General features: G+C 40.0%; 1 pseudogene; it reads left to right on the top strand.

Annotated features, from left to right (window-relative positions):
• The first annotated feature begins 2674 nt into the window (after positions 1 to 2674).
• The window catches only part of LOC137095562 (transducin beta-like protein 3), a 59594-nt pseudogene continuing 48884 nt past the window's right edge, over positions 2675 to 13384 (top strand).

Raw genomic sequence — 13384 nt, 5'->3', positions numbered from 1 at the left:
GTTTAAAGATGTTGAGGTGGAAACATCTGACTTGCATCACAAACAAAGAGTTGGACGTCCTGTGACAGCAATCACTGAGTTTCACAAGCAAAAGGTTGCCAGATTGATTCAGGACGATCGTCATATCACTCAGAGAGAAATTTCAAGCATATTCGGCATTTCATAAGAGTGTGTGGATCACATTATTGCTTTGTTTGGCTATCGGAAGATCAATACATGATAGGTACCCAGGATGCTGACGCCTGAAATGAAAGTGCACAGACTTGAAACTTCAGAGACTGGATCTCACCACTCTACAGCATCCTCCATACAGTCCAGATTTAGCACCATCTGACTTCCATCTGTTCCCGATAATGAAAGAAGATCTGTGGGGATCTGATGCTTCTGATGAAGACGTTGAGAGAACTGTGAGACGCTGGTTGCGAAAACAGAAAACTTGTTCATCGTTGGCAGAAATGTACCCAATTGTCTAGTGATTATGTGGAAAAGTGAATAGTGGTAGTTAAAGAGCACATTCTAAGGATTATTTCTGCATTTGATTTACGTATTAAAATATTCCCATCCAAACCCAAGTAATGAAGGTGGAGGCATCACTTTTCATTCAGCCCTCATGATTTCACAGTGTAGATGCATTCCGGAACACCCAGCAGTTCAAGCAGCATCAAACTGTTAATTCCACAGTGTAGAAGCACTCAGGGACGCCCGTCTGATTCCCCTCTCTTCTTCACATTTTGCCTTGTTCTGCCTTTCTTTGTCAAATAAATAACACACAATCCTAAATATGGGAAATATAGTGGCATGGTGTGTGTATTTTGATTATTCTGCAGTCAGCCTTGAGCCATGAGGACCGGCGAGTAAGAAATAAAGGTATTATTATTATGACCTGACTATTCATTGGTACAGTTTCACACTTTAGACCAGGCCTGGGCAAACTTCAGCTCCCACAATTCCTAACAGCTGGTACAAAACTAATATCTGCACAATACTAGTTTTCTATCTAATAAACTAAACATTTAGATTATTTAGACAATAATTCAGATAATAATAAAAATTGGATAAAAGTAATAATCCAAATCTCTAGCCCACCCCTTGTTTGGGTATCAGCTAGACGTCAACAACTAAAATCAAGAAATCATTTTCTAAGATCTACAGAGACACTCGCTGGAACACCCCAGCAAGCAAGAGTCTAAAAGTGGCAGGCTCAAACCCAGAACCTCAACCAATGGCTGATACCAAATAAGAGACTCCCCCCTGGGCACACAAAACTGGGCGACTTGGAAGGTGTTGAACAGACTGCGCTCTGGCACCACGAGATGTAGAGCCAACCTTAAGAAATGGGGCTACAAAGAGGAATCCACGACATGCGAGTGTGGAGAAGAGCAAACCACAGACCACCTGCTGTAATACAACCTGAGCCCTTCTACATGCACAATGGAGGACCTTCTTGCGGCAACACCAGAAACACTCCAAGTGGCCAGATACTGGTCAAAGGACATTTAATCAACTACCAAGCTTGCAAAATTTGTGTTTTGTCTGTTTGTTTGCTTTTTTAAAAATGTAATACAAATGTCTGGTTGCTCCTGACACGAAAAATAAATAAATACTGGTATATAACAGGGTTAGGAGGACAATAGCTTTGTAAACAAGCACCTTGGTCTCCCTATTTTAAAATAAAATTTAAAATAAAATTATATTTTAAAACAAAAATATTATTTGAAAATGAAAGAAAGAAAGCAAGCACCGGTGGGGAAAGGTCCCCCCATGGCTCTCACTTTGATCTCCCCAACCACCAGATGGTTTTTATTTCACTCAGCCGATTTCATTTCAATAGTAAGCATGAGATACTAAATATTTCAGGTCTTTAGATAAAAGGCAAGGAAGGAATTGTTAACACTGGCAGATTTTTCTCATTCTATTAACTCTCGGCTGGTTTTCCTCCCCATTCCCTTTCACAACTATTCCATTTTCCGGAAGATCGAGCCTTTCTACAAAGGAGGACGCATTCAGGTAATAAACCTGCAGGGTTTTTTGTCTTTTCGCAGCAAATCTCATAGAGAAAGACAATACAAAACGTGCGGGCTTTTGATGTTACCTGAAAAGAGAGAGGGAGGGAGGAAAGAGGGAGGGATGAAGAAGGGGAAAGAAAGAAATAATATTGTATTGGTCTTTTTGCCCTTCAGATGAGGACAAAGTATGTGCAGTATATATAGGAATTTGTTCAGGATTTTTTGAAGTACTTTATAGTCAAGCACTCCCAACAGTCTGAAGGACCATGAAACAGCCCTCTGCTTAAAAGGTCAGACTGAGGAGCCCTGCTGTTTGGGATGTGCTGCAAAAGAACTGCTCTCCTTATTTGTCTCTCTGCCCCAGGTCAGCCAAAATGGGGATTATATGTTTTGCCCTTGTGGAAGCAAGGTCAACGTGGTCGAGATCTCGACAGGAGACGAGGTTCGCTGTATCGAATAGGTAATAAGAGCAACTAAATACTCCGCATAAAGTGACTGGGAAGTTTTGTTGGAACTATTCACAGACTTATTACTGTAAATCATGAAGTTATCAAAGGGTTTTCCCTCCTTGTAATAGTTTTGCGAATAATTTACATTTGGGAAAATTTGCTCAGAGCAAGAACATGAAGAACCAAGCCATTGCTTCCCTCTCTTTTCTCTCTCAGGATGATGAAACCGACATCACGACGTTTGCCCTCAGCAATGACGATGAAGTAGGTGATTACTGGTTTGCAAAGCAGGAATCTAGCAATGAGAAGCCCTCTAAATATGGTGTCACCTCATCTCGTAGCAGCCTTCATCAATAGTTAGAAATGCTGATAATTGTTGAACACTATTTGGAATGCCACACTTTCCGCATCCCTGAGTCTGATTGAACAAAGCACTTATGTAGTCCCAGCTATTGAGTTTTGATGGTGCCTTCCTGCCTTGTAGTAGAGGGTTGGACTGGATGGCCCTTGGAGGTCCCTTTCATCTCTATGAGTCTGATAATAATGGAGAATAATGAATAATAATCATAATACTGTGCCCCCAGTGGCGCAGTGGGTGAAACAGCTGATCTTGTTGACCGAAAGATTAGTGGTTTGAATCCAGGGAGCAGCGTGAGCTCCCGCTGTTAGCCCCAGCTTCTGCCAACCTAGCAGTTTGAAAACATGCAAATGTGAGTAGATCAATAGGTACCGCTCAGATGGGAAGGTAACAGTGCTTCATGCAGTCATGCCGGCCACGTGACCTTGGAGGTGTCTATGGTCAACGCTGGCTCTTTGGCTTAGAAATGGAGATGAGCATCACCCCCCAGAGTTGGACCCGACTAGACTTAATGTCAGGGGAAAACCTTTATCCTACTGTCTTTCTGTCTGGCAGGAAAGAGTTGGACTAGAAGGCTCTGATAATAATAATAGTAATAATGATAGTAATAATAATAATAATAATAATAATAATAATGGGTAACAATAATAATAATTCTATTTTCCTGCCTAGAATAAGGAGGTTCGATTAGATGGCCTTTGGGGCCCCTTCTAATTCTATGAGTCTTGAAGTATTAATGATAATGTGATAATAAATTATAATTATATAATAGTAATTATATCTTCCTGCCTGGTAGGAGGGGGTTAGACTGGATGTCTCTTGGAGGTCCCTTCCAACTTTGGCATTTTATTATGAGCTCTTTCCTAAGAGTTCTCTTTCTTCTTGTCTTTAGATCCTTGTGACTGCAAGCCAGGCATTGCTGCTGAAGCAATGGGACTGGCTGGCAAACAAATGCAGCCGCACCTGGAAAGCCACACACACAGCTCCAGTGGCCAGCATGGTGTTTGACTCGACCTCCACCTTGTTAGCCACAGGTATGGATTGAAATTTGCCTGATGGGTCAAATTATGGGAGTAATCTCTGAATCGGCTTGAAGTACTGCATACTTCCACATGCTAATAACTAGAGAGTAGAACTGACTACCACAAGATGTAGGTTTTTTCTATCGTGTTAGAAGTGACCCAAAAAACTGCAAGTCACTTCTGACACGATAGAAAAAATCGTATGTATTACCATCCTGTGGGAGGTTTTCCTCATGTCCCCGCAAGGGAAGTTGGAGCTGAGGTATGGGAACTCAGCCCGTCTTGCGGATTTGAACTGCCAACTTTCAGGTCAGTAGTTCAACTGACAAAAGGGTTTAACCCATTGCACCATTGTGGCTTCATACAAGATGTAGTGATACCTATGTTTATGGAGGGCCACCTCAGCCTTATTGTGGTTGCCTTTGAAGGGCCATTGAATCCGTGGATGGAGAATCCATGGAGACACAGAGAGGGCCAGCTATAATTTTATTACATAATGGTCGGTGCTCTTTAGTGTTTACCCAGTTTGGGACCCCATATATTATTGAATGACAACTCCCATCATTTTTTGTTATCTGGGGATGATGGAAATAGCAGCACAACAGACCTTGTGGCTCTGAGGTTGGAGAAAGGTGAAAGGATCTTGTAAAGCTAGGCGTCATCATCATATGCACAGACCTTGGAGCTCAATTCAAATTCCACTCCCCTGACTAAAGAGAACGAACTACAACCTTCCAGATGTCACTGTAATCCATCAGCTCTAGGCATGATGTCCAATAATGAAGAATAGTCAAGCATGTACAGGAAGGCCACATAAAATCACATGGCAGGATGGATTGGGCCACAGGCCTTGACCCTGACTCATATAGAATCATAGAATCAAAGAGTTGGAAGAGACCTCATGGGCCATCCAGTCCAACCCCCTGCCAAGAAGCAGGAATATTGCATTCAAATCACCCCTGACAGATGGCCATCCAGCCTCTGCTTAAAAGCTTCCAAAGAAGGAGCCTCCACCACACTCCGGGGCAGAGAGTTCCACTGCTGAACGGCTCTCACAGTCAGGAAGTTCTTCCTAATGTTCAGATGGAATCTCCTCTCTTGTAGTTTGAAGCCATTGTTCCGCGTCCTAGTCTCCAAGGAAGCAGAAAACAAGCTTGCTCCCTCCTCCCTGTGGCTTCCTCTCACATATTTATACATGGCTATCATATCTCCTCTCAGCCTTCTCTTCTTCAGGCTAAACATGCCCAGTTCCCTAAGCCGCTCCTCATAGGGCTTGTTCTCCAGACCCTTGATCATTTTAGTCGCCCTCCTCTGGACACATTCCAGCTTGTCAATATCTCTCTTGAATTGTGGTGCCCAGAATTGGACACAATATTCCAGATGTGGTCTAACCAAATATGTTTTAGGCCCTCTTTTTCCCTCTCTCTTTTTTTCTAGGTGGCTGCGACAGCACCATCAAGGTCTGGGACGTCCCCAGGCAGTACTGCACCCACAACCTGAAGGGCTCCTCCGGCGTCGTCCAGTAAGGAAATGCCCTCGTTTTGCAAAAATGCAGACTACTTTAGGTTGTCCACATATCATTTAGTCATTCAGCTACAGGCATTGCTGTTCCATACTCAGCAATCCAAATGGAATCTCTGTTTGCTGCAATAATAATATTGACCTTCCTTGAAGGTTTTCTGCAATATCATGAGGTCAATATTGGCCTACCTTAAGAATCCTTCCTGTTCTCTGCAAAGCAAGATGTAAGTCCTTCCTCGTGAATCTCATGGGTAGAATCTGCCAACAGACTCTCTTTCATAAGAGAGTCCAAAATTCCAAAAACAACTTCCTCGACAGTTATTTCCTCACCAGATATTTTGGTCCCAGTAGTTCTCAATCTGTGGGTCCTCAGATGTTTTGGCCTTCAACTCTCAAAAATCCTAACAACTGGTAAACTGGCAGAATTTTCTAAGAGTTATAGACCAAAATACCAGGGGACTCACAGGTTGAGAACCACCCATCTATCCCAAACACCAGGTCAATTGGGCCTTCAGTGCCCTCTGTTAAAATACAGCAGAAAAGGAAGAACCGTTAAAGGAACAAGGTCCAGAGCAGATTAAAATTGTCTTTTTGCATTATCTGGAGACTTCTTATTATCTTCTAATTGTATGCCTGCATTTCCCTGACAATAAGATGGGTGGTATATTAATTAAGATGCATTAGGGCTTATTTTCAGGGGATGTCTTATTTTCAGGGGTGGGTGGGGGAGTAGGGAACTAACAGCAGTAAATGGAAAAAAGGAGACCCAAAGATTAAACACCTCTGCTTTGAATCATATACTGAGGGCCCAGAATAGGTTGTCTCCACTCAGGTGAACCTTACCTGGCAAGCTAAAGCTGTGGAGTCCTATGCTTTTTCATTTGCTAAACAATTATGATGTCGAAGGACGTTGTTGGGTCATTGGTGCAGTCCCTATGTTTTATATGTTTCCTGTCCAGCCTCGTGGAATTCCACCCAGACGTCTCGCAGCTCCAGCTCTTCTCCTCCTCCATGGACAACATCATCCGCATTTGGGACCTGACCTCCAGCCAATGCATTGCCCAGCTGGAGAACCATTACAGCCCAGTTACCTCCCTGGCCTTTTCTCCCGACTATGAGACACTCATCAGGTGAGGAACTCCAATGGGCCTCCTGGTCCTTCCCTATTTATTACTACTATTATTTGCTTCTTTTGCTCCCCGCCTTTCTCCCCAAAGGGACTCAAGGTGGCTGATAACTACACACTTTGATAAATTTTAAACAAGGTGAATACAAACATTACAAAAAGATCACACTATTGTTATAGAGCGGAGGCTTTCGTTTACCTGTACCTACTGGAAGCAAAATCTAGCAAAATTGTTGGAAATGTCATTTAGGGGAGGGCCTTTCGAATTGTCAACCCAAGGAAGTCCTCGGCTTTCCTAAGCAATATTTCCCAGTGCTGTGGCTTAGTGCAATGGGATCCTGAGAGCTGTAGTTTCACAAGGCCTTCTCTGCCAAACTCCCAGGTCAATAACAATGCCTCTGGTTTTCTTTCAGTGCTGGCCGTGATAAGATCTGCACCGTGTGGGACCTGAACAAGAAAGAATCCAAAGTCACCATCCCAGTCTATGAGGTGAAGATTCTCTGCATTGGTTGATGCTGTTTGGTAGAAAGATATGCTCCCTGGAAATACTTAACATTTTGAGTCATGATGTGCAAGAAAAACAGGGTCATTCCTTGTTGTCATGGGGAAGTTGGATGCAGTTTTATTTTCCCCTTAAATTTCTGTCCACTTTCATTCTAACAGTTGACTCAGTTCAGAGCCTTATTATATTCTTGTGCCTTTCACAGCTAGGCTTGATTTTAAATTTCCACTGAAAGATGCAGTTGCTGTCTTCTCAGTTATTATTATTATTATTTGATACACAACAAGATTATTACACAGCAAACAAGATCACTATGCTGGCTATTGTATTTGATCACACATTGATCACTTCCCAAGTGTCTATAACTATGTGCAAATAATGTGTGCAGATCCAAGTAGGATGACCTTTTGCAGCTGACAGATGGTAATTTTGTCAGTGCTGGTTGTTTTTAAGTGCAGGCCAAGGTCTTTAGGCACTGCACCCAATGTCCCAATCACTACTGGGACCACTTTGACTGGCTTGTGCTGGAGTCTTAGCAGTTCTATTATTATTATTATTATTATTATTATTATTATTATTATTATCTGCCTCTCCCTGTGACTCGAGGCAGGGTAAACATATATGTATACATACATTTTATGTATACACACACACACACACACACCACACACATATTCTATGTATACATAAATATACATATTACGTAGGCTTGTGCATAATTTGTTTTTAATTCGTTTTTCGGAAAGGGATATCCAAAACACTCAGGCAAGGGGGAGGATTAGAAATTGAAACAGTCACAAATCATTTTGTTAATGTTTTGTAACATTCAGATGTCTCTCAGGTCATTTCAATTTTCAATATAATAATTAAGTGACTTCAATAAAGCCAAGAGAACATAAAGTGCTTATAAAACCATTCGTTTTACTTTGGCCCCACTGTCACAATGAGGAAGGTGCTGTGGGTAAGACTAGTTAATAGGCTGGAGAGTCTTAAGTGTAGTTTGGGAAATCGAAGACCCCCATGGCAGAGAATGCAAAAGGCCCTGATGTAAACTACATTTTCTGGAAGACAGTGCTGCTCAGCATCTGAAGGACCCGATGAAAGCTGGCTGCAGCAGCTGCCGTTTAGAGCCAGTCCAATAATAATAATAATAATAATAATAATAATAATAATAATAATAATTTGAATCTGCAAAAAGGAATAAAGTCAGTATAAGCATTAAGCAACTTTGGCAAAGCCAAGAGAACATAAAGTGCTTTGAAAACTAATCCCTGGCCCCATCATCGTCATAAGGAAGGTGATGTGGGTGAGACTGCAGTTAATGGGCTGGAGACTGAGAACACAGCAAGCTTTAAAATGGTAGTTTGGGAATGCGAGGCCCCCAGCAGCAGAAAATGCAAAAGGCCATGTCCTGAACTACATTTCCCAGACTGCATCAGAAGCAGCAGGCACCAATCAGAATAGCAGAGAGAGATCTGTACCTCCCTAACACCAGCCACAGAATCTGCAAAAAGGAGGACTGATTGATACATCTCTCTCTAATTAGTAAGCCAATCTCTGTGCTGGGCTTGAAAAAAAATAATGACCTAAATGGATGGCCCTTGGAGGTCCCCTCCAATTCAATAGGGGAAGCATACTAATTGGATGTCAGGAGAGTTTGGGTGGTGCTTTTCTGCCCAGAAGAAAAGGGTCAGTCTAGATGTCCCTTTATGGTGCCTGTACTGTGATTTCTGTTCCTGGGTTATAAATGGCAGTTCCTAATTGGTTCTGTCATAAAAACATGGCAAAAGTTTATTACACTGCAAAAACTTGAAATTGTTCAAGCACATTTTGCTTTGTGGAGTCTCTACCAATTTAACAAAGTTTCTTCTACAAAAACAAAGTTTCTGGAGTAGAACAACTACTTTCAAAATAAAGATCACACAATGAAACAGGAAATGACATTTTTAAAGTAGGAAGATATTTTTATTATTTATTATAAAAACTTTGAAAATTTGCCAAAAATCTGTGGATAAGTGAAATGTTCTGAAATTTGGTGGGCTAACCATAGAAAATGTGTTCTACCTCAATAGCTTTAAAAAGGAGGGCAATAGGAGCCACTGAAGTTTCCACAATAGTGTAAATATTGCATTAATGTGCATGCACAATTACTGCAAAGAAATAGTAAATGTCATTAGTCTTGTTATAGTAAAAAGTTCTTTTTACTAAGTACACTTTAAAAACATTTTAGAAACGAAGCACCAGTACCCCCCAGTTTTATAAGTACTTTTGAACCATTTATTTATAAATTTGTCCAACAAAATGTATAAGCATACACTCTTCTCTCTTTTTACAGTATTTTAGACAAAAGAGTATGTCATATTATAGACAATCTAACAGTAAATAAACATCAAAAACATCTATAATCATATTTCTTGTCATTATTTTTAAATTTCCATTACAACTTGTACTACATATAACTCTTATCACACACCTTTTATCTGCTTATACATATTGCATTTCTTAATAGTTACTTTTATTATACCGTTTTCCCCCCCTCTTCCCCTTACCCTTAGTTTGTGCTCCCTTCACCAGGACCAACCAACTCATGTTGTTTCACCATTCCAAAATATCATTGTTTCTCTTGCTGGCTTAAATCCCTTTCCCTCATTAAACACATACTCAGTAAATTTTCCCTATATTTTCCAAAAATCTGTTTGTTTACATATTGTTTACATGTATATGTTTACATATACATATTACATATTCCATTTTAATTTTAATGTTACGAGTTAGCTTATCATTAATCGCTATATTCCAAATTTCCCTATACCATTCTTCTAATTGAATTTCTTTTTTTTCTTTCCAGTTTTTTGCTATTAACAATTTAGCTTCTGTTATCAAATTAGAAACCAGTTCTTTCTCCTCTTGTAAGGGAATTGTATTATGTATGAGTAATAATGCTAATTTTGGTGTAATCTCAGTCTCTATTTTTATTATTGCTCTTATTTCTTTGAATATGCTTTCCCAAAATTTTTGTATAATGTTACATGACCACCACATATGAAGATACGTCCCTATTTCCTGACAACCTCTCCAGCACTGATCTGAGTATTTTTTTTATCAATCTGATTTAATCTAATGGAAGTTAGATGCCACCTCCATATCATTTTGTAGTAATTTTCTTTAATTCTTATAGGCATATTTTTTAGTATTCTCATATTTCATATGTTTGCCCATTCTTGATTATTCATTCCCCCCCCCCCATCTGTTTCCCATACTTCCTTCAAATAATCTTGTTCTTGTTCGTTCATTAATAATAGTTTATAAATATCACTTACTGTGCCTTTTAATGTTATATTCTCTTCTTTAGTCCCCCTTTGAGTTATCATATTTTTTATTTTTGTATATTCCCTACCTCCATTATACTTTTTCATTATATCACTTGACCATTTACCCAATTGTAAATACTTGTACCAGTCTAAGTCTCCTAATTCCTCTTTTATTCTTTCCATATTTACCATTTTCAGATCCCAGTCTTTTACTTTCATTAATCCTCTTCCATTAAGATCTACTTCAAGTTCTTTTTTCAAGTTTTCTGGGAAGTTTTCTGTCATTAAAACTGGCATGATAGGAGAAATACCTGGTGTGATGTCTCGGCCTAGCTTTTACCTCTCTGTTTGTTCCCTGTAGTTAGACTGTTCCATTCTGTTAAGTTTTAGAGTAGGAGTTTAGGATCCCCCTAGAGGCCGAGCTCAGTTGGTTCAGCCCATTCTGGCTCAGAGCTTGGCAGAAAGACTTTTTATTCCATTCCTTTTGGTCATAGTTTATAGATAGTTGCCAGAAAGTGTCTGGTCTGGCCTAGCAATTTGAACAGGCCATCCTTATCACATATTTGCCCTATAGATAGAGAGTTAATAGATAACACGTTTCAAAGAATAGTTATATATGCCAAAGTTTATAGATTTTAGATTAGAATATATTTACCTCAAAGAAATTATAGTTGTTACCTCAGAGTTTATATTTCACTATTCAAACTACACTTTTATACCTTGATTATTTAGTAAACAATTGTTGAACTTAATCTTGTTTTTAGAGTTTTATTTTTGGGGGCATTAAAGTAATTTACGGCATACCGATGGTCACTGGAAAAATAGCCAGACACATTTAGTTTCTCATTAGATCTTCCTGGTGTGTCATCATACCTGGCATTAGGGGTTTTTTTTTTATATCTCCCCCAAATCTCTAAAATATTTTTAAAAGGGAATTATTTAAATTGTTATACCAATTCTTTTTACCCTTTTCTCTATTACCCCTATAAAATGTATTCTAATTTCAATTCTAATTTTTTATCATCTTCTTCCAGCCACTCCAAGCTTTGTTTTGCTAAAATTTCTACTATATATCTAATTTGATTTGATTGATAATATAACGAGGTTTGGTAATCCAAGACCTCCCTCTTTCTGTGACTTATACCATAAACTTTTATTTATTCTAGCTTTTTTGTTCCCATTACAATACAGATTTAACATATTTTGCCAGATCTTGATTTCTTGATCTGAAATTTTTACAGGTAACATTTTAAATAGAAAATTTAGTTTGGGTAATATCTTCATTTTAATTAATGCTATCCTACCGAACCGTAATAATTTGAGCTTATTGTATTCTAGTAATTTTTTATCAATTTTATTTCTTAATTTGGTTAGATTATTTATTGCCAAGTTTTTTAAATCTTTAGTTATATATATCCCTAAATATTTAATTGTTTCTTTAATTTTAATTTTAATTTTCCCCTCCTGTTTTATATTTTTTATCTCTTCTTCTCGATAATTAAATATCATCATTTCTGATTTGTTCCAATTAATTTGTAACCCTGTCATTAATCCAAATTCTATTAAGTGAGCCTCGATTTTCTCCCATTGTTTTATTGGATATTCCATTGATAAAAGGTGTCATCTGCAAACAAATTTATTCTATACTAGCTTGGGGATCCGGCGCTGCCCGGGTTATTAGAGAATCATAGAATCAAAGAGTTGGAAGAGACCTCATGGGCCATCCAGTCCAACCCCATTCTGCCAAGAAGCAGGAATATTGCATTCAAATCACCTCTGACAGATGGCCATCCAGCCTCTGCTTAAAAGCCTCCAAAGAAGGAGCCTCCACCACACTCCCTCCGGGGCAGAGAGTTCCACTGCTGAACGGCTCTCACAGTCAGGAAGTTCTTCCTAATGTTCAGATGGAATCTCCTCTCTTGTAGTTTGAATGATGTATATCAAGGTTGGTCTTTATCAGTTATTTATATGGCTCGCTGTGGTCTCAGGAAGTTCGTGAAGGTACTGCGAGTCCCATCATCTGTGGTCCATCTTCCTCCAAACTGCACCATGATGGAGAGTGGGTCATGGGGGCTCTGTGTGCTAAGTTTGGTCTTGATTAGTCATTGGATGAGGGTCACAGCGGTCTCAGAAAGTGAGTTAAGGTACTGCAAGTCCCATCATCCATAGTCTCCCTCAAACATCACCAGAATGTTGAGTTGGCCATGGGGGTTCCCTGTGCCAAGTTTGGTCTTTATTGGCATTTGGATGAGTGTCACTGTGGTTTCAGGGAGTGAATGAAGGTACTGCATTGTCCATCCTCCTCCAAACAGCACTAGGATGTAGAGTCACTCATGGGGGCTCTGTGTGCCAAGTTTGGTCTTGATTATTAATTAGATGAGGGTTGCAGCAGTCTTAGGTAGTGAGTGGAGGTACTTGAAGTCCCATCATCCATAGTCTGTTCTCCCCAAACCTCACCAGAATGTTGAATGTGTGAAGTTTGGTCTTCATCAGTCATTGGATGAGGGTCTCAGTAGTTTCACTAAGTGAGTGAAGGTAATGCAAGTCCCATCGTCCATGGTGCATCATGCTCCAAACCGCAGCAGGATGTAGAATGCATCATGGAGACCCAGTGTGCCAAGTTTGGTCCTTATCGGAAATTGGATGATGGTTGCAGTGGTCTCAGGAATTGAGCGAAGGTACTGCAAGTCCCATAAACCATGCTTGATCCACAGTCAAACCACACCAGGGCATAAAGTGCGTCATGAGAGGTCTATGTGCCAAGTTTGGTGTTGTTTGGTCATTGTTGAGGGTCGCAGCAGTCTCGGAAATCAAGTAGAGGTACTTCAAGTCCCATCATCCATGGTATGCCCTACTCCAAACCACAGTAGGATGTAGAGAGGGTCATGGGGGCTCTGTGTGCCAAGTTTGGTTTTGATCGGACATTAGATGAGGGTTGCAGCAGTCTTGGGAAGGGAGTGGAGGTACTTGAAGTCCTATCATCCATGGTTTGTCCTCCTCGAAAGTGCACCAGCATGTAGAGTGGGTCATGGGGACTCTGTGTGCCAAGTTTGGTCTTGATCAGTCATTGGTGAGGGTCTCAGTGGTCT

Source organism: Anolis sagrei, chromosome Y (assembly GCF_037176765.1).
Source record: "Anolis sagrei isolate rAnoSag1 chromosome Y, rAnoSag1.mat, whole genome shotgun sequence".
NCBI classification, from domain to species: domain Eukaryota; kingdom Metazoa; phylum Chordata; class Lepidosauria; order Squamata; family Dactyloidae; genus Anolis; species Anolis sagrei.
Note: the sequence above shows the minus strand (reverse complement) of the source record. Positions and strands in the feature narration are given on the sequence as shown.